At 42.7% G+C, this 24,175-nt stretch overlaps 1 protein-coding gene across 9 annotated transcripts in view; it reads right to left on the reverse strand.

Moving 5' to 3' along the window:
* The window catches only part of LOC143413050 (uncharacterized), a 60,156-nt gene extending 45,565 nt beyond the window's left edge, over positions 1–14,591 (reverse strand). For all 9 annotated transcript variants that reach the window (XR_013093616.1, XR_013093615.1, XR_013093611.1 and 6 more), the window contains exon 1: positions 10,159–14,591. The gene's annotated coding sequence lies outside the window, so the exon portion shown is untranslated. The remainder of the gene's footprint in view (positions 1–10,158) is intronic.
* Between the last annotated feature and the right edge of the window lie 9,584 nt (positions 14,592–24,175).

Below are 24,175 nucleotides of genomic sequence, written 5' to 3' on the forward strand. Positions count from 1 at the left end.
CGAGCTGGGGTGTTGTTAGGAGTTGGCTGATGTATTTCTGAGCGGCCTGTGAGGCTGCTCGGGTCACTCTGCTAGCACAACTATTATTGATCACTATCATTGTGCTGCTTCTGTATACAGAGCTTGCACGCCCACACAGGAAGATGTACCATTATACATGGACATGTTAAAGTGGTGGTGACAGTCTTCTGGGAATCAATCACCTCCTCCTATGCAACTTTCACTAGTTTGCAGAAACATAGCCGTGCGTTTTTCATTGCAGGAAACAGTGTAAAGGCTGCAGTATGCCTGAAAAACCAGAGTCTGTATGGAACTGCTGGAAAGTGAGATTTTAAGGACAGTCCATGTATTAGAACTACTTTGATTTTAAACACAACTGCAGATTATCATGAAAACAATTTTAACTTCAGATTAACCTCAGTCTCACAGCTGGTCGTAATACAGTCATAACCTCAAATCGATTTATTTCATACTTCCCATTCAGCAGCTATAGGGTATTTGCAGAGGAACACTTCCAACAAATAAATGTGAAAACCCGGCTAAAGACGCAGGCCCAGAGTCTCGGCTGTGCACAAAATGATGCACAGCAATGACACAATCGAGAATCACAGCAATCACACATGCCTGTGACTGCAACATGGTGGAGACTTCCTCTTTAGGTTTCTAAAGAAAGTTGGGCTCCAACAAGGTGGCATCCCTGGTTAGCCTGTCATGGTACCTAAGTCACCTATACAACTCACAAAGAACAGTGGCTGATTCTCTGCTCTCTTTTTGAGCATGATCCTCATGCAGCTTTCTGTTTATTGCTGGCAGTTTTAATCATAAAGCACAAAAATCTACATAGTCTTCATTTGACTTGCAATTTTTCACTCTGTGCAAGCCTTACTTGCAGCAAAAGATGTTAAATAAATGCTAGACTTTAGGATAATGTCTCTCCTACATGGTTGACTTTTGCAAACTAACCAACCACAATGCAGGACACTGTCCTAATATGAGTGACAGGGGGACAAGAGGACATAAAGGCTGTGTAGTTGCACTACTAAAATATTGCACTTCTGTAACATTTTAGAGCAGAGTTTCATGGATCGTCTTTTGTTTCACAAGGTCTGAAGGACAAGAGTCTTTGTTTCGATCCATTTTATATTAGAAAAGAAAATGGCGACATGTCAGTTCACAGTATTCAACTCTACTCCCCTCAAAGAGTGAGGCGAGAAGTGTTGAGTGCCACAAATGGCCATAAGAAGATATAATTTAGGACAATCCTTGCTTCAGGTCATTGCTAGTATTGGACTTTCCGTAAACGTTCTCACTTCCCCACAGCTGGCCCATCACTCTGTAAGTAGGTGCAATTTTCAGGTTGTCCACTTTGAAAGGTTACAGAAATTGTCGGATGCAGCGCTCCCACAACCCACATGGGGAAAGGTGTCGGGGGAGGCGGGGTCAGATGCTGTTAGACAATCTGACAATCATAACGAGGCCTGTAGCTACAGCTCGCAAGAGCTCAGAGCTTACCATCACCTCCTGTGAAGCATGCAGCTCCTCTCCACATATCACCTGATTTGTTTTATCATCCTGCACCAAAGGTTTGTGGTAGAACACTTAGACTGGGGACAGGCAGCTCTTTCAAAGGTAGAGCTGCTGGTCCTGACAGCAGTATAAGCAAAAAATGTGGACTGACAGGGAATGTTAAGGAAGAGATGGTTAGCGACAGGGAAACTGAACTTGGTTGTGCAGGTTTCACCAGGAAGGTCCCTGTGGTGTTTATTGCTTTTATCAATAACTTGTAAGCTTTCTGAGAAAAACCCAGTCTTGATAGTAGAGATGACATCCATCTCACTTTGGGTAGAGCAGCTCTCATTTCTCGAAATCTGGCCAAATTTATTGACACCCCACTCCCCTACAATAACATATATGATGATCCATTTTTTGGACCAATAAGCAGAGTTTCAATCTTAAACGTGTCACTGCAGTTTCTCCCCACCTGTCATCCCCTCAAAACCCCATCCCCACAGAGACTGTGTCTGCCTTCAGACCATCAAAAAATAAGTAAAAAGCTAAATGTGGATCATTAAACTCACCTTTTTTCACTCGCCATGTGTTTATACAACACTTTTCATCATTTAACCATTAATCTCTGGCCCTGTTCCACAGTCCTTTTTGTCTTTTCTTTCTCTCCTCACCCTCAGATGGCAGATGGCTGCCCCTCCCTGAGTCTGGTAAGGTTTCATCCAGTTAAAAGGGGGTTTTTCTTCCCCGCTGTCACCTAAGTGCTTGCTCATAGGTCATCTGATTGTTGGGGTTTTCTCTCTAATATTGCAGGGTCTTTACCTTATAACATAAAGCACATTGAGGCTGTTATTGCGAATGCTGTGATTTGTTGCTATATAAATGAAAAAAAATTGAAAAATTAAATTAATTTCAATGTTTCTTGTTTGATATTTTAAGCTTTAATTCTATTGTAGTTTGCTGATTTTTAGTTTAAATCTACTTGAATCACTATTATTGTAGATAAAGCTAATCAAGAATATAAATGCCATTAATATGACATAAACATTAGTGACACACATGAATCCATGATTATGGCCCAGTAATATCACGTATTTGACTTTAGCTACTTTATGGGCGCTAAAACTTGAGTACTATCACTAAAGAAGGATTAAAACTTTTATTGAAGTAAACAGTTGAAATACTCAATTCCCAGAAAACAGTTATAAACTCCAACAAAATCTTGTGCAGCCATTTCATGTTTTACCATCTGTATGAGGCTACAGCGCTGCACCACACTGTCATCCACAAAAGCCACAGTCTTAAGTTGAAGCCTCAAAATCCAAACATGTCAGTTATAAATTGCTCACCCCCACATAGAGTTATAAAGGAGGTACCCATCCATACTAACAAAAATATTTTCCTTGTCAGACTATGAACGTGTTTCTTTCTGAACTCAAGTACCGCTGGTGCCTCTAGTGGATGTTAGAAGAACTGGAGAGTTTGGCACTAAGTGTTGGCTTCATTTTTAGCCCAAGAGGTTTGCGCTTGATGCAAACATACACAATACATTTTTTTTTTCCTACAAAAGCTACGCTGGAGCCCTGGAGGTTTCCACTTTGGTTACACAAGCATGTGGATCCCGCCTGTGCCAAGTCCTTTCATTGTGAATGTGACAACTCAGTCATAGCCTGGTGAGGTAGCCCAATTGCCCCATCCATGATTTAGCAGGCATCTTAACTAAGAGTTTAAATGCTTTCCTCTGAAAATATGAACTTAAGTTTCAATAAATGTCTTCAGTGAGTGCTATGACCTGTACAGAAACTCCATCCTTAACATTTACTTAAACTCCACATACCAAAATCCAGGCAAAATCTCTGAAAACCGCAGCAGCAGCTACTGCAAAAAGTAAAATAACCTCATGTAATTGCTTAAGATTAAACTTTAATGATCACAACCAAGAAATTGGGCCACCACAGTTACAAACAGGCACAGAGGAGCCCGCAAGACAGAAAAACATATACACAGCTGACACGCAGTCATTTACATATGCTTCACACCCACACAAACACACACGCAGACTCACACCTCCAGATCAATATTCATGACATCCTCAGCTAAAGTGTGCAGTCAGTGTGAGCACATTTTAACATGCATGAACCCAAACACCCCTTAACTCCGTCTCACTCTGCAGTCACGCTGCTGGGATGCATCAGGAGGCGCGTTCGCACTCGCTGCTGATGGAATCCACCTCTGGCTATGAAAACATGTCATCCCGCGAAGCTGTGAAAGCCCCGACTTTATCTAAACACCTAATCTGACATTTCATCCCCACCATCACCGCTTCCCCTCAGTCGGTGTAGTTTAGAGGTTACTGCCACCTCAGTGCTTGGCAGGGTGTGAAAACAACGTTCTGTTACTGATGTGAAAGACTTGAATCAGGTGCAAGTATCTGTAACTCTTATGTTGTACCCTCATAGGTTTTATGAAGCAATACCTCAGCTCTGACTTTTACACAACACAGCGCTGGAGACTAAATACAATAAATAAACCATAAAGAGACAAATTGCAATCAAGTAATAAGAGAACAATAAAGGGGTAATTACACCGCCATCATTTGGTTTTAATGCCCTTAACAACACTCACTTAAAGCGATTTAATAAATGTTTAAATTTAAAACATTTACACACTTGACAAAATGACCAGCTTTTTAATAAATTGCCATTTTATTGACCACTTGACTACAGGACCTTTATCAGTCTGGATCACAGTCACAGAAACAGTGTAAGAACTGTGAGGTCAGAGGACTATTGGCTTAGTTCTTTAGGAAATGGTTGACTATGGTATTTTAAGTTGATATTAAATCAATTAATTAACAAATAACACAAAATGTTTTAATTAATTTCATTAATAAATAAGATTTGCGTACCTTTCATAAAGACTAAATACTTCCTCCACACCGTGCATGAATTGGGTTCCTGGATCCAAGATGTTTTCTTGAGAACATCAAGATAACATCTCCTGTTTTTCATGATTTTCATGTGGCCTGAAGATATTGGAATATTTCCACTTTTGCTCCATCTCACATGGATATTACAAAAATTACTTTGCCCACCAGTTCATAGGAGGACATCTCAAAGCGCTTTCTATTGTAAGAGAGAGAGTACTCCAACAATCTGGTGATCTCCTATGAGCAGCACTTGTTGACAGTGAGGAAGAAAAATACCCAGGACCTTAACATTGAACAAAGATCACGGAATGACCACAGACTGACCGTGTGAGTTTAAATGGCACTTTTTGCCCACTAAGAACCATCACTGAATTGAATCTGGATTTGTAAAAGACTTCTAAAGGTGATAAAAGTCTTTAGGTCTGCCCATTCCCACTTCTCAATTGAAGAGTCTTCATAAGAATTTATTTTAAAATATTTTTCTTTGTGGTCTGAGACCTCTAAAAAGCAAAGCCTTAGAGTTGTTTCTTGGAGCCAGCTTTGGGCATGGAGGAGGTTTAGGACACAGTAACATTAGACTTACAGGGAAATCGGGAGCGAGGGAGCGAGAGAGAGAGCGATTGCATGTTTGCATATTCTCATTAGCTACAGTTGATTAGGATTAGTGTTGGGATCACCAGTGATCACTGTAATCACTGATTACAACTTTGACCTGAGAGAGTTATTGTTTATCCCTTTCTATACACCTTTTAACTATGTGAAGACAGCCAACTGGAAAATCTTTCACAAAAAATATGTGATGGCAAAATATACCGGAGCCTTCATTTTGAAGTGTAACATCTGCTAGTTTCTTAAAATTTTTTCGTTCAGCATGTTGCCAAAACTAACCCTAACTGAAGGGTTAGGCTGGCTCTCCAGTATGTAACTGAATTTTTCTTCCTTCATTCTTGATATACTCTGACTGTAGGTATAGCTGGCCTAAATAAGCCTTTTCCTCTGTGGCTGAATGTGTGTGCGGTTCCTCTGGGATACGTCGAGGCTCTCACACAGACTGATTTTACACGTTGGAACAGATGGCTATTGGCGGACTTGTGCATGACAACTAGTCACTCTCTGCTGTCTCTTGTTCCACTCGTGCCTCAGTAATCACGGGTGCTTGCAGTAGCTTATGAGCTAATCATCAGAGCAAAACAGTGGACAGTGATCTAATTCAGGCTGTTGTTGAGCAACAAAAGGCTGCAGGAAACAAAGACGGAGGAACACAGTGACTGGGAGCTGCATTCATGGATTGTGCACATCTTGGCTGAAGATAATAGCAACATCTGTTCACTTCCTCCCTATCACGGCATACTGCATTCATGTCCCATCACTGAGTACCAAAGAACGGCTGCTTCAAGTAGTTAAAGGATAAAATCAAACATTGCTGCACACTTTGCTGTTATTCAGCGGAAAACAGCAGAGATCAGAGCCAAGTACAGACAGGATTCTTCACCATTGTGAAGATCGACACAAGCGACTGAGTAAATTCCTCCAGAGAGTTTCTCATCGATTACTCACATTCCTCCTTTGTTCGTTGTTGGACAGACCCTTTAAAAAGGCAGAGAGGAGAAGCGGCAGACGTTGGTGGAACACCGACAAAATTAATAAGCCCTCAGAGGCCGCTGTATAAGCTATGCACTTGCCCCCTAAGCACAAGGAGACATTCATCTCATCCCCTCCTTCTGTCTGATCTCTTAATGACAATGAAACAGGCCGGCAAGAATTCAAGCAATTTTCTAAATTGATTTTTCTCCTCGGACGATTTACTTTGCCGTTAGAGCGTCATTCATAACTTTGCAGGGGATTTAACACGAGCTCCTCTGTTGAAGTCTCTGTTACTGAGGAGACACACAGCTCACGCTGCTCCAAACGCTTCGATATAAATTTACTATTTTCGCACATGTAGCTCAGCATGAGCTAAATTTTCTGGATAATGCTCTGAGATCATGTCAACAAAAATCTGCCCCTAACTGCGCATTTTCAGGATATCAGATACTGCCATCTTACCAAAGGTCACAAAGGGAACGGCTTAGAAAAGACACGCAGAGACATTATTGTGGTTTCCGACCATTTACTCCTCTTGGTTCTCCTGTGTCTCATGAAAATACAAGAATTATCAGGGACCAAACAAACGTGTGGCTCTAAACATTCAGGGTGAGAAATCAATGAAGAGTTACAGGACAGAGGCATAGTTTTGGTATTCTGCGCAGAGCTTTGAGACATCCACCCCAGCAACTACAACCTTGTTCTCATAATGACCACGTCGGGCACAAAATTAGACTTTTCTATGTTCAGTTCAACACGATTTCTAGTAAACTGTGTGCTGCAGACTTTAGTAAATTATATTTGTGCAGTTCATTTAAATCTTTTCCTCACAAAATTGTGTGCTCTGAAAGGGAAACTCCTACAAAAACATATGTAATAAGAAAAATATCTGTGTCCACACCTTTCAGTCGCAAAGCTGACACTGTAAATCCCCACAGGAGCATTTTAGAGGCAAAAGGTTTCGTGTTGGTGCAGACTGTTAGTAAATCTGACTCTAAGAATCTTTTTCTCATGAGTATTGTAAGGCAAGAAAGCCACTGTTTATGCTTTATGTCATGGGTAGAGCAAGATACTCAATTATCCAGCATCATTCTGCATTTATCTAGCAGGGGTCTGGATGCTGAACTGGTCCAACTGCGGTTCAAACCTTTGACTGACTGAAAACATTTGGAGAATTAAGTTTTTTAAAAAAGAAATAACAACAAACAAAGAAGACCCAGGACTGCTGAGCAACTACAATCCAGTATCAGACAAGAGACATGGGGCAACGTTCCTTTCCCAAAAGTCCTACAGCCAGTCTCCTCAGTTCCCAGATGTTTATTCAAACTGTTTGGAAGTGTGTACACTTCTGGTTATTCTGGTTCTTTATAATGGTAAGAAAATCCACAGTGTGCAGTCACATTGTGCAGCTGATAACTAAGTTCTTGAACCCTTGGAGCCTTCTCAGTGCTAACCCTGATAACAAAAAAAGTACCCAGCATATGGTTTCTCAAAGATCAGCTTGGAGCATACTTCATGTGTTTAAGCGCGCATTAGTTTCACAATCACTAACAACTATGATGCATCGGCAGAACATGCACTCCCCCACACTGCATACTCCAGACATATGGTCCAGTACGTGTTTGTGCATGTGCAGATATGTGTCTGTGCTGGTGTGGGCCGGCACCAAGAGGGTGTTGTCCACTATGCAATCAGTGACTGACTGAGAAAAGCTGCCCAAACATGAAGACAAATGGGGTGCAATAGGAAGGGGGCTGGCAGGCTGCACCGACGGCCGGGGCGCTCGATAAAATGAAAGATGAGGAGACGGCGTTCAATAAAGCCACTGCGCCTTGCCAGGCTACGATCTGCCCGCAGGGACTGCCAGAGATGAACAGAGGGAGGAAGAGAGAGAGAGCTGGGAGGTAGAGAGGTGTGAGGTGGCAGGGGAAAGAAGGAGAGTGATTGCGAGGAGAAAACGGCTAGAGACACAGGAATTACAGCTCAGGCAGAGAGATGGTGGTGATACCGACAACTACGACAGATTAAGTTCTTCCGGTTTCATTTTACATCTGTATGTGATACCTGGAGGAAGGGGTTTGGTTGTGGTCGTCAGTAGCTCAAACAGAACGATGATGCTAACACAAGGCTAGGCTCACTCTCTGTCCCCTGAGCTGTCAAACTCTGCAGTTTTGTTTTGCCCACGTAAACCTGTTATTAAATTTCGGTGGTAAGCATAAAGTTGTTTTCTTCTTCATGGTGCTTGTCAGACTCCAGGGACAGGAAATAAAAATGAAGGTGAAATAGAAGCTTCCAGGGGATTGAATGGAACTCTCCGTCGGCCGAAGGGCTCTCCTTATAAATGCTCTGTTTTGGCTCTGGTTAGCCAGGTGTAATTAGGGTTAAATCCCAAGCTGTCAGTCAGCTTGTCATTTACAGCCACTAAAGGGGCCATCTCCGGTGCCGAGGAGCGCAGGTCTGCCACTCCAATCAGCTTTACGATGCTGGGGCCTGTCAGATAAGCAGGGGCCAGGCAGAAAGAGGATGATCTCTTCTTTCAATGAGCCAATCAATGAAGGATGGAGGATGCAGTGTCACACAGCTATGAAAACACTCAGCATTGTTAAGGGACAGAATTGACAGAGGATTTAATCCAATGTGATGGTTAATCCCTGGAATTACACATGCCAATATGAATTGGCTGTGTTTGTAGGAAGCACTTAAAATTAATTCTAGAGTCAAACTTGAGGGAAGAAATTACTTCACTTCTACAATGACTAAATTCTTTTACTAAATTCACCCTGTATGTCTTATATCTATGTATGTCTTAAGTATGCTGTACAGATAATCAGAGCATCAAACCAACTGTGAAACAAAATTCATTTTGAATATTGATACCTTCCATCACTGACGTGGTCACCCTGACGTCACCCATACGTGATGTGAGCATTTGTGCTGCCAACAATTTGTTGTTTTGAAAGTAAATCTTAGATTAAGAAACTGAGGTACACTGTATGATTATAAGCTAGCTACTTATCATTCACACTGTAAAGCATGCATCCTGCTTTTTTACTCTATCGGTACCTGTAATGTTCATCATCCAGAAGGATATCCGTTTTTTCTTAAGAATCAAAATGATGTCCCCTTATTTTTCCCCTAATGTTTTCCACTTTATATTCATTGGTGAACAGGATCCTGACCTCTTTGAACTCTGAATGGAGGAGCTTTCAAACACAGTCGCAGACATAAACAGCTGAAATAAGGTTCATCCACTCGGGCTGTCTCTGCTGGGCCTTAGAGATAGAGTGAGCACCTCAGAGTAAATCAAAGTAGAGTTGTTGCTCCGCCACGTCAAATTATTTAGTTCAAGAATCTGGTCCTCCTAGTCGTCTCCCTTTGGAGGTTTTAAACTCACACCCAGCTAGAAGGAGACCCTACAGTACACCCAAACATCATTTGAGAGATTACAGGTCTCATGTTGACTAAGACGGTGTTAGAATCCCCCAGGAGGAACTGGAAAGGATATTCAGAATACCCACTATGACCCAACTTTTGATTAGCAGGTGGAAATGGATGGCTGGATTTGTCAATATGATGCAAAATGTCCAATTTTGCTCTATTTTGCAAAAGTAAAGAATCATTTAAAACATTCCTGGATAAAGCTTGACTCCAAAAGTAAATCACATCTATGCTAAGCCAAGAATAAAATTTATAAACAAATTCAATCATAATTTTTTTAACAATGCATGTTCAGACAGCAGTGACTTGATCATTTGAAATGATCATCACATTTCATTCAGTTAGCGACTGAGACCATAAACTCATCAGGGAAGCAGTTACTGAGCTTAGAGTTCAGGTGAGTAGGAAGCTCATTTTCTAACACACTTCTATACAATCAGACTTCTTTTCACAGCCAGAGGAGTTTCCCCTGCTGGTCACTCATTGGCTTCACTTTTTTGATGTGGAACATACTTTCAAGTTTGATTTTTTTTTTAAGTTCTTTTATGTTACTTTTATGGAATTTTTGATACATTCCGTTCAAGGCTACACTTAAATTTCACAGCCAGCCAGTGACATTTTGATTCAAATCTTTCACTTATTGATCCCTACAGTCTTAACCAAGAGAGACACAGACCTGCAAAGAAATGTATTCTTTTCACCTGTTTTTGCCTGGTTTAACTCAGCTCTTAAGCCAAAGCAGAGGCTTTGCCCTAAGAGCTCCTCATCTCTGCACAGGTGACATAGCCCTGTCTGCCCACTTCAACAGGGGAAAACACAGCAACCTGATAATCTTCTTCTGCCCTCGTTCTGAACCTTGTCAGATGTTCTGGCACAAGATTCAGTGCTAAAAAGAACAGAGAACAGATAAAAAATAAGTCATAATATGACAGGCTGAGGGGAAACTAGCCAGCAGCTTCTCCTTTTAATGATGGTTTAGCAGCAGAAACATCTTCGGCGGGTCCTCGCCGTGATGGTAGAAGTCCAACTCGCCACCAGTGGCACAAGTTAATTAGGCAAATGTCATATGTTCCTCTCTTCCTGCAGACAACAGCCTGGCCCAACCACTGAAAAATAATACTGTTAACCAACCAAAATGGCTGACCTCATTAATTCTTCTAGACGTCTCCTGTCGTCGGCTCCAGGTTCTCCTTTTACTTTTTTTTTTTTTAGCCTAATAAGGTTCAGAGGTAAAAGCAGAAAAAACATCCAGAAACTTGTGAGATGGAGCCTCTCGGTGTCACATCTAACGAAGCCCCGCTACTTTTACCCTGCCGTGACTCACCGCCTGCCAATGTGACATTTGCTGTTGTAGGTAGGTATGCACTGTCTGTGGACTATAATTAAACAATGGTAATGTGACCAATGGTGTGTTCACACCGAACACGATGGACGTGAATAGAACGTCAGGTTTACATGTAAAGTCAATGGAAAAGCGTGATGACCCGCGATTGCGGCTCCCGCGAAAATTCGGAAGCAGATTTGAGTTGCGAAAACGCCTGAAACATGCGTCGGTCTGTTTGACTCGCGAAAAAAACCACGCGCGTGAGTGTTTGTGTTGCATTTGTGCATACGCGCGTTTCGCGTCTACCGCTCGAGTTGGAAAAATCTAAACTCCAAAATCTAAACTGTCAAATCACGCCACGACAACCAATCAGGAGCCTGGTGACGTGGCTGTGACCTAGGTCAAAGGGGCAGATCCAGCCAAAGCCCTTCATACTTCAATGGAGGGAAGGCTAATCAATGCCGTAGCAAACAACCTGGAGCTGTACGACACCAGCTGCTTTCTGTACCGAGACAGGAATAAAAAGGACCGAGCTTGGAGGAAGATATGTAAAGAGATCGGGCAACCTGGTAAGTTCATTCGTTTCTCTTTTGAAAGTTTTCGCTGACCCGGGGAAGCCGCACAAAAGCTAGCAAGCCACCGCTATTTTCCCACTGACGTACAAATACCGTTCTGCTTTTATGCATGTTGTCATTTAGGAATATATTTTATTGTTTATTAATAAACAGCACACAGTGGTCCCGCTGTTCAACCGTCACTGCTTTGCTTTTTCTGTGATTTTTTATTGCACAGTACAGCATTGCATTCTGCAGCCTGATTGACAAATCTGCTCCGTGTCGTGTCTCCTGCGCTTGCCAAATTTATCATGTTTGGTTTTGATAACCATCATGTCCAATAGAAAAAACAGCACAAAAACACCCATAACTATGACCCTCATTCGGAAATAGACACCTGCACTGTGAGGGGAAAAGGCGCACGAAAGTGGCAGGCAGATGAAGACAAAACGCGGCATAATAATACTTTTACGTTTTGCAATCTACAAAGGTTTGCACTTTGAGAATCAATTGTGAGAACTGTGACCAATGTTCATGTGTGTGGGGAAAAAAGTGTATAAAGTGTGTGGCGAGGGGCTAGTTATTCTGAGAACCCCTGCTGCAATAAATGAGGGACCACTGTCTACTCTATGATTATTATATTCAACCTGTTAACATTTAATACTGTATTGATAGAACCAACTGATTCTGCAGCAGAGCATCCCCTGTTGCTTCTCCTGCCTCCCCAGTCCCTGAGCTTCTGCTGCTGCACCACAGGTATGTAATAGCTGTTCGATTCATGAACGAATCGTTCAATACTCGAGAATCACTTTACTGACTCGTGAATCATGATTCACAAGCCCAACTGACTTACTGACTCATCCCTGTTTCTGTTAGCAAACTAATTCGCTTAGTAGAAATATATCTAGCTTATAATTAAAATTGTGTGGGGGGGGGGACAACAGCCAGTTTCTTAACAAAAGCATTTCTGCTCTGAACTGGAAGAAAAAACCCTGAGTAGAAGCTCACATCAAGAAAATAGCTCCTCGGTTCACAGTAGCATTGCTCTGCTAACAGCACATTTGAGCTACACACCCCCTCCCTCCTGTGCTGAATCATAGAGCGAACGAACGAATCACTCACTCGCTCACCCCCTCCCTCCTGTGCTGAATCATAGAGCAAGCGAACGAATCACTCACTCACTCACCCCCTCCCTCCTGGCTCACAGCTTCTTCTTCTTCTTCTTCTTGGTTGGCAACCAATGTTAAGGCGCATTACCGCCCCCTGGCTCAGTGGACATTTAGATGAGAATATATATATTTAACACATTTAAGGAAAGTGCTAATAAAATAAAAATAAACAAAATAAATGTTTATTAAGCAGTTTTGATAGGAAATTGCTTAATTTTAGAAATGTTTTTGCTCTATAAAATAGTTGTTTTTTTTAGAATCATTCATCTTAGCAGTGGGATTTACATGAAAAGAGAAACAAATTAAGTTTGAGTGAAAATGTAAATTTTTTGCACTCTCTGGTCAACTGACCCAGTGAATCAAATGACTCAAAAACCCGATTCACTTTGGTGAGTGACTCATTAAAACTCGATTCAGTAAAAAGAATCAAATTTACCATCACTAGTATGTAATTGTAGCATCAGATGTACAGCAAGCACTGATAGCTTTTTACTCAGTGGGATTCCCTTGTGATCACCTTTACTAAATGTCTACAACCAATCTGATTATATCCTGTTTGTTTGTTTTTTTCGATGTTGAAATTAAAATCTAGTAGCAGCCTTCTCATTTCTTTGTGTTTTGTGCTGTTTTACAGGCCTACAGAGGAGGACAGCTCCGAGGCAGATGAGGGACAGGTCCCAGGACGGTCCATCGGCGGTGGAGCTGGCCATCCTGGAGTCCCTGAAGAGGCCACACCAGTCTCCAATGGAGCATTTCCTCCTCAGCCTTGTTCCTGCTCTGGAGAGCAGCTGGGTCCTTTTTATTCCTGTCTCTCTGTAAACACTTATATTTTATATATTTATGTTTAATGTTTTTCTGTTTGAGAATTTTAATATTATTTCAAATAAATTTTTATAATGACTAATGTCTCAGTTCTATTACACAGCAAATGTTGGCACACGACTTGACACATGTAGAATTTATTTCATATTATACTAATGACAAAATATACTAATACAGTGGGATGCAAAAGTTTGGGCAACCTTGTTAATAGACATTATTTTCCTGTATAAATCGTTGTTACAATAAAAAATGTCAGTTAAATATATCATATAGGAGACACACACAGTGATATTTGAGAAGTGAAAAGAAGTTCACTGGATTTACAGAAAGTGTGCAATAATTGTTTAAACAAAATCTAGCAGGTGCATAAATTTGGGCACCACAAAAAAAGAAATGGAATAAATATTTAGGATATATCAATGTGTGTGTCTCCTATATGATATATGGGGTTCCTTTGGGCGTGCTTCCCATCCAGAGCTCCACAGCACAGAGGGAAGTTCCAGCGCTCCTGGAATCCCTCTGTGATGGACCGCCAGTCTTCAGTTGAAGGCACAGCCATGAAATCGTCCACTAGACAGTCCCAGATGGCCGTCGCTACCTGGGGGATGATCTGACTAGTGATGGGTCGTTCGCGAACGAAATGGCTCTTTGAGCCGATTCTTTGAAGTGAACGACGCGAGCCGGCTCGTGAGGTTTTTTGTTTTTTTCTTTCTCTCACCCTCTCGGGCCCTTTTTTCCGCTAAACTCCGCATGCGCGGCCTGTACTTTGCGCTGGGCAGAGGGGGGAGGGGCGTTAGTTACACTCGCAGTAGCACAGGAACAGAGCCAGAGAAAAAAAGAGCGCGGGACAACAACGTCACATTAGAAAGGTATAGTAGATTCAGAAATCATGCAGGCCCATATGACAGAGAATTTGCATCTTCTTTTTGTTTTAATATTTTAATTTATATTTAATTGTGTTGTGGTTTGCAGTGTTTTGTGTTGTTTCACGTTAAATTTGTTTCAAAGGAAAAAGCTGAAAATTTAAATAGTTAAAAGTTTAAAATGTAAATAGTTGTTTTTTGTATTATATGATTTATTTATTACATTTTATGTGGAGTGAATAAATAAAGTATATTCATGGTGGCCATTAGAGACAAAGCACGTACAAAGTCCAAAACACGTACAAACTCAGAAACACGTACGAACTCAGAATACGTACAAAAGACAACAGAAGTTCTCCAGGATGCTAGGGCGCAGTGTTGAGCTTTTGTTACCTAGTGGCTACACAAGCCAGGAAGTATCAACAACCGGATTTGGTGTGTGGTAGTAACAGGTAAATGAACTTTTTTTTTTTTAATTATTTGAATAAATATGAGTGCTTGTCTATAAATACACAAACAATACACACATGCTTTCAATTGTGTAATTTAAGTGATCTGGGTAGCTCTGTTTTGGAAGTTCGGTTAACGCTAGAAATAGGGTTGCCAACCGTCCCTTAAAATACGGAATCGTCCCGTATTTAGAAACAAAAGCACACGTCCCGTATTGAGCTAATAAGGGACGCACTTTGTCCCGTAATACAGTGAGAATCAAAAGTAGTCTATAAATGTTAATGGAATTAACGCTTTGTTGGAAAGCATAATTCCCAGCCCCTCTCCTGCTTTGTGACCAATGAGCTGACAGCACACTTATGACAATTCGAGTATGACAATTCAGATTACCGCTCATCTCATTGGTCGATGAAAGGTCGCTTACGGAGAAAATACCGGAAGACAACAGATGACCACAACAAGAAGCATGGCCAACAGGGAAACAAACGCCGACACTGCGGTGCAAGTCTCGGACGACAGTACACCTAAAGCTGGGCAGACACTGTGCGATTTTCAGTCACGTTATTCAGCTCCTGCTCAAACTGCACGATTGACTCGCAGGGGTTAGAAGTTGGTAGGTCACGATGCAGGGTCTCACACTATACGGCCCGATGCTCTGATGCGACCTGAGTGCTCACACTGTGCCTCCATAACATGAAGGTTATAACAGAAAATCTGTCGCTCTCTCTCTCTCTGTCTTTCACTCACACAGACACACCACCACCATCAACTTTGCTAAATTGCTAATGAAAAACATGATCAGGCAGCTGTGAATGAGCAGCAGTGTAGATCCAACTATTTTCACGGTTGTTGTGGTCGTGATAATTTTGTGATGCCACATCGAAAAGGCTCGGATGAGCTTTCCAAAGTTCTACAAGTTGTGCCTCCATCACTTGTGTCCAGATCACACGCTGCACTGCCGTGCTGCGCAGTCTTTTTCACCGACGTTTACGTGTTTGCGCGTGAGCAGTGTGAGCGGCTCACGAGCGATTGATGATCGGGAGCTGCTCGAGGTGTTAATCGCTTCTCGTTACCCCACGTATACTACACGATGCACGATGAAGGCCAAAATCGGGCCGATCACCAAATCGGTCGCACGACTCAAAAATCGGCTCAAAATGGGCCAAAAATCGCACAGTGTAAGCCCAGCATTAGAGCAGCAATGTTTGTTCGCTCAGAGAAAGAAAAATAGGCTGCAAAAGTACTGGGAGGAATGGGAAAAGGGAAACACCTGGCTGGGAAAATACACCATAACACCTTTAAAGCGCACTGCACTGTGTGCCGGCGCACTTTTTCCATAGGCATGCTTCTAGTGGTGGGCACATGAAGAACATGAGGGGCGTGAAAGCTCGGGGAACCCTTAACCAATTTCTTGTCCACCAGGCCACGGCAGAAGCAGATATGGTATGTAAACACTGGTTTGTTGTTTAAACCCTCTGGTTAAGGTTAATATGGGCATGTGCAGTGAATATCAGCGCTATGTGGCCAGAAGTGTGATAATATAACTTATTTTGTGTAATAAACAACTGCAAGGATAGATGATTACAACAAATAGATCACTAATACATAAAAGTAATACATAGATGAATAATGATGATGAGTTATGATGCGTAATCATGGGAACAAGTGGGTTTACAAACCTGATTAGCTTTAGAAAAGCTGAAATAATACCTCAACTGAAGCCAGTTGTACTAAATGCACTAAATGTGCACAGTTACAAGAATGATTTTGTTCTATTGTTTTCTATTAATTTATATAATTTTAAGTTAAGCAGGACAGAGTTCTTTTAAAGAAAGATTTACTTATATCTTCAAAAGCTAAGCATGACAGGCTTCTGTTTAAGAAAGAGACCTGTTTTACTGTGTTAATGTTGTCATTTTGAGCTAAAAATAAATGGCTAAATGATCATTTGTTTCCCATATGGTCATATCACAAAGAATATGCATCTGCTTAAATCAAATTCAAGTCAAATGGTTAAAAAATAATTTCACACACAAAAAAAAAGAGCTACCACACTGGGAAGGGTGAAGACAACTGGGTTGCCCGGCCCTGGCCACGAGGTGTCCCTTATTTATTTTTCAGGGAGTTGGCAACCCTAGTGGGATTCTTTCTCTAATATGGTGGAATCTCTACCTTACGATGTAAAGCGACGGATGTGATTTGATGCTATAGTTACGATTGAATTTATTTGTTAATGTCCGTTCAAGAAAGTTTGATATTTCTTAATATCCGTCTATGCTCAGTGTGAACTGTGAGCTGTTTGACTGATCACCTAATGTGTAACAAAAGAATGCGCTGTGATGCTAATGACAGTCTGCGCTCTCTTACCTGTCTGCAAAGGTTGGCCATAAAATTACTGCTGCAATTTATCGGAGATGTGCAGAAGCAGAGGCAATTTACCGGATTTAAAAATGATGTAATTCATGCAATATTGGTTAAGCTACTGTTAAGACATAACGGCAAAAGTGACCCGAAATAGGCACTGTGGTGGAGCTACTTTGTGTGTGTTTGTTTATAAGTAGTTTTAAACCATGTGATCCACAAAACAGCACAAGAGTAAAAGAAGAACTGACTGCGTTATAGCACCCGCTGCTTGTTGAGAGTAAAAGCGATACGCGCTTTCACGTCTTTTTGTAGCGCCTTTTTTTTAGAAAAAAAGTCGCTAAGGGGTCTGAAAACTCGCTAAATATAGCGACAAAGTCGCTAAGTTGGCAACACTGCATCTGGCCTCAGGAAATCACATGATAGGGTGGGGCCAGGTTTCACAATGAGCTCACCCGAAACCCTGGCTGATTGTGACCCACACCTGTTTTCACACCTTGGCACATGTGATTAGGTAGAGGATCATCAGGGGGTCCTTTGTCCCTCTTTGGGGGGGTACTCTCACTGGGTTTAAATCTGGGACTCTCCACCATTTGACTCTTAGAACTGAAGAAGCCTCTCGGATGAGAGGTGAAACGCCTTCAAGCAACTAAAAGAAGTCCAGACGCTTTTCTTTCCAAGCTCCTTAATTTTAAGCATTATATTTTTGATCTAACTATTACAGAAACATAAAATCATATTTTGAAATCACCAGTACTGTTAATCTAGGGCAACTGTTGCATAAAGCTTAACAACAGTGGTTCTGTTCTGTTTTTAAAAAGTCACACCTGACTTGACTAATTCAGTGAACGGACATACAGGCAAATTCAATCCAAGCTCAGATTGAGATATAGTTTTTGAGATTGTTTTTGTCAATCTCTGCAGTCCTCAGTGAGGATGTTGAATATTTAGGTTAAGTACAAGGAACAAATGTGGAATTCACATATATATATATAGAAATATTTATAGAAATAAATAAATAAACACAGTTTGTTAAATTATTACGTTATGTCTTAACAGTAGCTTAACCAATATTGCATGAATTACATCATTTTTAAATCCGGTAAATTGCCTCTGCTTCTGCACATCTCCGATAAATTGCAGCAGTAATTTTATGGCCAACCTTTGCAGACAGGTAAGAGAGCGCAGACTGTCATTAGCATCACAGCGCATTCTTTTGTCACACATTAGGTGATCAGTCAAACAGCTCACAGTTCACACTGAGCATAGACGGATATTAAGAAATATCAAACTTTCTTGAACGGACATTAGAATAGAATAGAATAGAATTCAACTTTATTGTCATTGCACATGCACAGGTACAGGGCAACGAAATGCAGTTTGCATCCATCCAGAAGTGCTTTAGTGATATAGATATATTACAATATATATTAGCAATAATATAGATATGTGAGTATATTACAGAAATGGGTCTATTATGGTATGTTATAATGTACACGGTATGAAGTATGTTGTGAATATTCTATAACTATAAGTATGTACAGGCTGTAGTGAGTACAAGCTATGTACAGGATATGAACAGGATATAAATATGAAAAACTATACAGAATATGAAATAAATAACTTTACAGAATCTGGGATATACAGCTATACAGAAATGGGAACTATGCAAGTTGTAAACAGTTGTAGGATTAAAGATTATCGAATGTACAGAATGATTATTTACACAGAGCTATACAGTAGTGCAGTTAAGATAAGTGAGGGTGTAGATAGTTTCTACAGAGGCTATATAAAGTGCTAGTGGTTGTGAGTGGTGGTTCAGTCCATGTTATTATTGTGTTTGAGGGTACAGTTGTCCATTGTGGGTGTGTGTATGTTCAGTCCATGAGTTTAACGTGGGTCAGATGTCAGGAGGCAGAGTTCAGGAGTCTGACAGCTGTGGGGAAGAAGCTGTTCCGGTACCTGGTGGTCTTAGTCCGGAGGCTCCTGTGGCGCCTCCCAGAGGGCAGGAGGGTGAAGAGTCCATGTGATGGGTGACTGGGGTCTTTGATGATTTTCCCAGCCCTTTTCAGACACCGCTTCCTGTAGATGTCTTTTATGGCAGGAAGTGGTGCTCCGGCGATGCGCTGGGCAGTTTTCACGACCCTCTGCAACGCCTTCCGGTCCGAGGCAGAGCAGTTCCCGTACCAGACTGTTATACAGTTGGTCAGGATGCTCTCGATGGTGCAGCGATAGAAGTTCACCAGGATGTCTGAGGACAGGTGGTTCTTCCTCAGAGTCCTCAAGAAGAAGAGGCGCTGGTGAGCCTTCTTGACCAGCTTGGAGCAGTTGGTCGTCCAGGTGAGATCCTCGGAGATGTGGACTCCCAGGAACTTGAAGCTGCTCACACGCTCCACAGCCGTCCCCTTAATGTGGATGGGTGGATGTGGGTCAGCATTCCTCCTGTAGTCCACGATGAGCTCCTTGGTCTTCTCGGTGTTAAGCAGCAGGTTGTTTCTGTCGCACCACTCAGCCAGACGATCCACCTCCTCCCTGTAGGCGGCCTCATCGTTGTCACTGATGAGGCCAATCACCGTGGTGTCATCTGCAAACTTAATGATGGTGTTGGAACCATCAGCAGGTCTGCAGTCGTGGGTGAAGAGGGAGTAGAGGAAAGGGCTCATCACACAGCCTTGTGGTACACCGGTGTTCATTGTGATGGTAGATGAGCAGCGGTTATCCAGCCGGACATGTTGGGGGCGGTTGGTCAGGAAGTCCAGTAACCATTTGCAGATGAGGGAACTGATACCCAGGTCTGTCAGTTTCCTGATGAGTTGTGAGGGGTGGATTGTATTGAATGCTGAACTGAAGTCTATAAACAGCATTCTGGCGTAGGTGTTGTTGTTGTCCAGGTGTGAGAGGACAGAGTGCATTGCGATGGAGACTGCATCCTCTGTGCTCCTGTTCCGGCGGTATGCGAATTGGTGGGGGTCCAGGGTGGGGGGGAGACAGGATTTGAAGTGTGCTAGGACCAGTCGCTCTAAGCACTTAGTGATGATGGGGGTGAGTGCTACTGGGCGGTAATCATTGAGGCAAGATGGGTTGGAGTTTTTGGGTATCGGGACGATGGAGGTGGATTTGAAGCAGGCCGGTACCACAGCGTGGGCCAAGGACAGATTGAATATGTCTGTGAGCACTCCTGCAAGCTCCCCAGAACACGCTCTGAGAACACGCCCGGGGATGCCATCAGGGCCTGCAGCCTTGTGGACATTGATCCTGCTCAGCACCGCTCCTACATCGGTGGGGGAGAGAGTCATAGGTTGGTGGTCTGGCGTCATGTCTGCTTTGGTTGTGGTTGTGGGGTTCCCTCGCTCAAAACGAGCATAAAAAGTTGTTGAGCTCGTTGAGGAAGGAGACATCAGAGGATGCGGGGGAGGGTTTGGTGGTCCTGTAGTCTGTGATGGTCTGGAGTCCTTGCCACATGCGTCGGGGGTTGGAGTTGGAGAAGTGTTCTTCTACCTTCTTTTTGTAATGGTGTTTGGCTTTTTTGATGCCCTTCTTTAGATTAGCCCTGGCTGTACTGTAGGCGTGTGCATCTCCTGACCTAAAGGCAGTGTTGCGGGCCTTCAGGAGGAGACGAACATCCCGGTTCATCCAAGGCTTCTGGTTGGGGTACATGGTGATCCGTTTCTGGGTGGTGACACTGTCTGTGGTTTTGGAGATGTAATCCAGTACAGATGAGGCGTACTGGTCCAGGTCTGTGTGGGTGAACATATTCCAGTCTGTGTTTTTAAATCTGTCCTGGAGCACTGCGTCTGTCCCCTCTGGCCACACTTTAATTGTCCTCACAGCAGGTTTCACACGTTGGATGAGTGGTGAATACCTAGGTGTGAGGAACAGGGAGAGATGGTCCGATTGTCCAATGTGGGGGAGGGGTGTGGCTTTGTAGGCTCCAGCCAGGTTGGAATACACATGGTCTAAAGTCTTGTCTCCTCTGGTGTGGCAGGAGACATGTTGGTGGAATCTGGGGAGGACTGTCTTTAAGTTGGTGTGGTTGAAGTCGCCAGCAACAATAAAAGCAGCCTCGGGGTGTTTATTCTGGTGTTTGTTAATGGCTGCAGAAAGTTCTTTCATGGCCAACCTAGCATTAGCGTCGGGGGGTATATACACGGCAGTGAGTATGATCGAAGTGAATTCTCTGGGGAGATAATAAGGTCTGCATTTGACCATTAAAAACTCCGCATTAGGTGAGCAGTGACTCTCAGTAGTAGTGGAGTTCATGCACCAAGCATTGTTAATATAAATGCACAAACCTCCACCTCTGGTCTTGCCGGAGTCATCTGCTAGCCTGTCGGCTCGGTGTGTGTGGCGTCCTGCTAACTCGATAGCATTGTCCGGGCAGCTGTTGTTCAGCCATGTTTCGGTGAAAAACATGACATTTGAGTCCATAATCCGTCTGTTGTTAGTGATGGAGAGCCGTATCTCATCCATTTTGTTTGCCAGAGAACGGACATTGGCGAGAAAAATACTGGGTAAAGGCAGCCGGTGTGGTGTTAGCTTTAGCTTAGCCCGTAGCCCTCCGCGCCTACCTCGCCTTTGTTTACGATCTCGGCGCCGTCTGCGTGCACTTCCGCCCAGCCGGGGAGAGTGGGCAGCCTCCGGTGTTCTGGAGATCTCTGGGATGAGTCGGAGATCGGCGATAAAACTGTTGGAGTTGTGACTCCAGATGTCCAGAAGCTCTTGTCTGCTGTAGGTCAGCAACGCACAGCAATTCTGGACGAATAATCCGGTTAAAAGTAGATAAAAAACCGCTAAATAGCAGATTCTGGAGAGACACTGAGCCTCGCGTTGTTCACGCGCCGCCATCTGCAGACTCGATTAACAAATAAATTCAATCGTAACTATAGCATCAAATCACATCCGTCGCTTTACATCGTAAGGTAGAGATTCCACCATATTAGAGAAAGAATCCCACTAGGGTTGCCAACTCCCTGAAAAATAAATAAGGGACACCTCGTGGCCAGGGCCGGGCAACCCAGTTGTCTTCACCCTTCCCAGTGTGGTAGCTCTTTTTTTTTGTGTGTGAAATTATTTTTTAACCATTTGACTTGAATTTGATTTAAGCAGATGCATATTCTTTGTGATATGACCATATGGGAAACAAATGATCATTTAGCCATTTATTTTTAGCTCAAAATGACAACATTAACACAGTAAAACAGGTCTCTTTCTTAAACAGAAGCCTGTCATGCTTAGCTTTTGAAGATATAAGTAAATCTTTCTTTAAAAGAACTCTGTCCTGCTTAACTTAAAATTATATAAATTAATAGAAAACAATAGAACAAAATCATTCTTGTAACTGTGCACATTTAGTGCATTTAGTACAACTGGCTTCAGTTGAGGTATTATTTCAGCTTTTCTAAAGCTAATCAGGTTTGTAAACCCACTTGTTCCCATGATTACGCATCATAACTCATCATCATTATTCATCTATGTATTACTTTTATGTATTAGTGATCTATTTGTTGTAATCATCTATCCTTGCAGTTGTTTATTACACAAAATAAGTTATATTATCACACTTCTGGCCACATAGCGCTGATATTCACTGCACATGCCCATATTAACCTTAACCAGAGGGTTTAAACAACAAACCAGTGTTTACATACCATATCTGCTTCTGCCGTGGCCTGGTGGACAAGAAATTGGTTAAGGGTTCCCCGAGCTTTCACGCCCCTCATGTTCTTCATGTGCCCACCACTAGAAGCATGCCTATGGAAAAAGTGCGCCGGCACACAGTGCAGTGCGCTTTAAAGGTGTTATGGTGTATTTTCCCAGCCAGGTGTTTCCCTTTTCCCATTCCTCCCAGTACTTTTGCAGCCTATTTTTCTTTCTCTGAGCGAACAAACATTGCTGCTCTAATGCTGGGCTTACACTGTGCGATTTTTGGCCCATTTTGAGCCGATTTTTGAGTCGTGCGACCGATTTGGTGATCGGCCCGATTTTGGCCTTCATCGTGCATCGTGTAGTATACGTGGGGTAACGAGAAGCGATTAACACCTCGAGCAGCTCCCGATCATCAATCGCTCGTGAGCCGCTCACACTGCTCACGCGCAAACACGTAAACGTCGGTGAAAAAGACTGCGCAGCACGGCAGTGCAGCGTGTGATCTGGACACAAGTGATGGAGGCACAACTTGTAGAACTTTGGAAAGCTCATCCGAGCCTTTTCGATGTGGCATCACAAAATTATCACGACCACAACAACCGTGAAAATAGTTGGATCTACACTGCTGCTCATTCACAGCTGCCTGATCATGTTTTTCATTAGCAATTTAGCAAAGTTGATGGTGGTGGTGTGTCTGTGTGAGTGAAAGACAGAGAGAGAGAGAGCGACAGATTTTCTGTTATAACCTTCATGTTATGGAGGCACAGTGTGAGCACTCAGGTCGCATCAGAGCATCGGGCCGTATAGTGTGAGACCCTGCATCGTGACCTACCAACTTCTAACCCCTGCGAGTCAATCGTGCAGTTTGAGCAGGAGCTGAATAACGTGACTGAAAATCGCACAGTGTCTGCCCAGCTTTAGGTGTACTGTCGTCCGAGACTTGCACCGCAGTGTCGGCGTTTGTTTCCCTGTTGGCCATGCTTCTTGTTGTGGTCATCTGTTGTCTTCCGGTATTTTCTCCGTAAGCGACCTTTCATCGACCAATGAGATGAGCGGCAATCTGAATTGTCATACTCGAATTGTCATAAGTGTGCTGTCAGCTCATTGGTCACAAAGCAGGAGAGGGGCTGGGAATTATGCTTTCCAACAAAGCGTTAATTCCATTAACATTTATAGACTACTTTTGATTCTCACTGTATTACGGGACAAAGTGCGTCCCTTATTAGCTCAATACGGGACGTGTGCTTTTGTTTCTAAATACGGGACGATTCCGTATTTTAAGGGACGGTTGGCAACCCTAAATCCCACCAATCAGACAGCCCACTATGAGCAAACAATCAGCAACAGTGGGAAGGAAAAACTGCTGCAACCTCTGCTAGAATCTGTCAAGACTGGTTGGGGGTTAGGGCAACAGATGCAAGTCTTCAGAGCAGTGGCAGCGTGACTTTTTTGTATATACCTGAACCTGATTTACCTTTTAATTTGCTTACTTTTCAAAACACATCGTAGGTAAAATACAATCCTTGAAA

Source organism: Maylandia zebra, linkage group LG16 (assembly GCF_041146795.1).
Source record: "Maylandia zebra isolate NMK-2024a linkage group LG16, Mzebra_GT3a, whole genome shotgun sequence".
NCBI classification, from domain to species: Eukaryota; Metazoa; Chordata; class Actinopteri; order Cichliformes; family Cichlidae; genus Maylandia; species Maylandia zebra.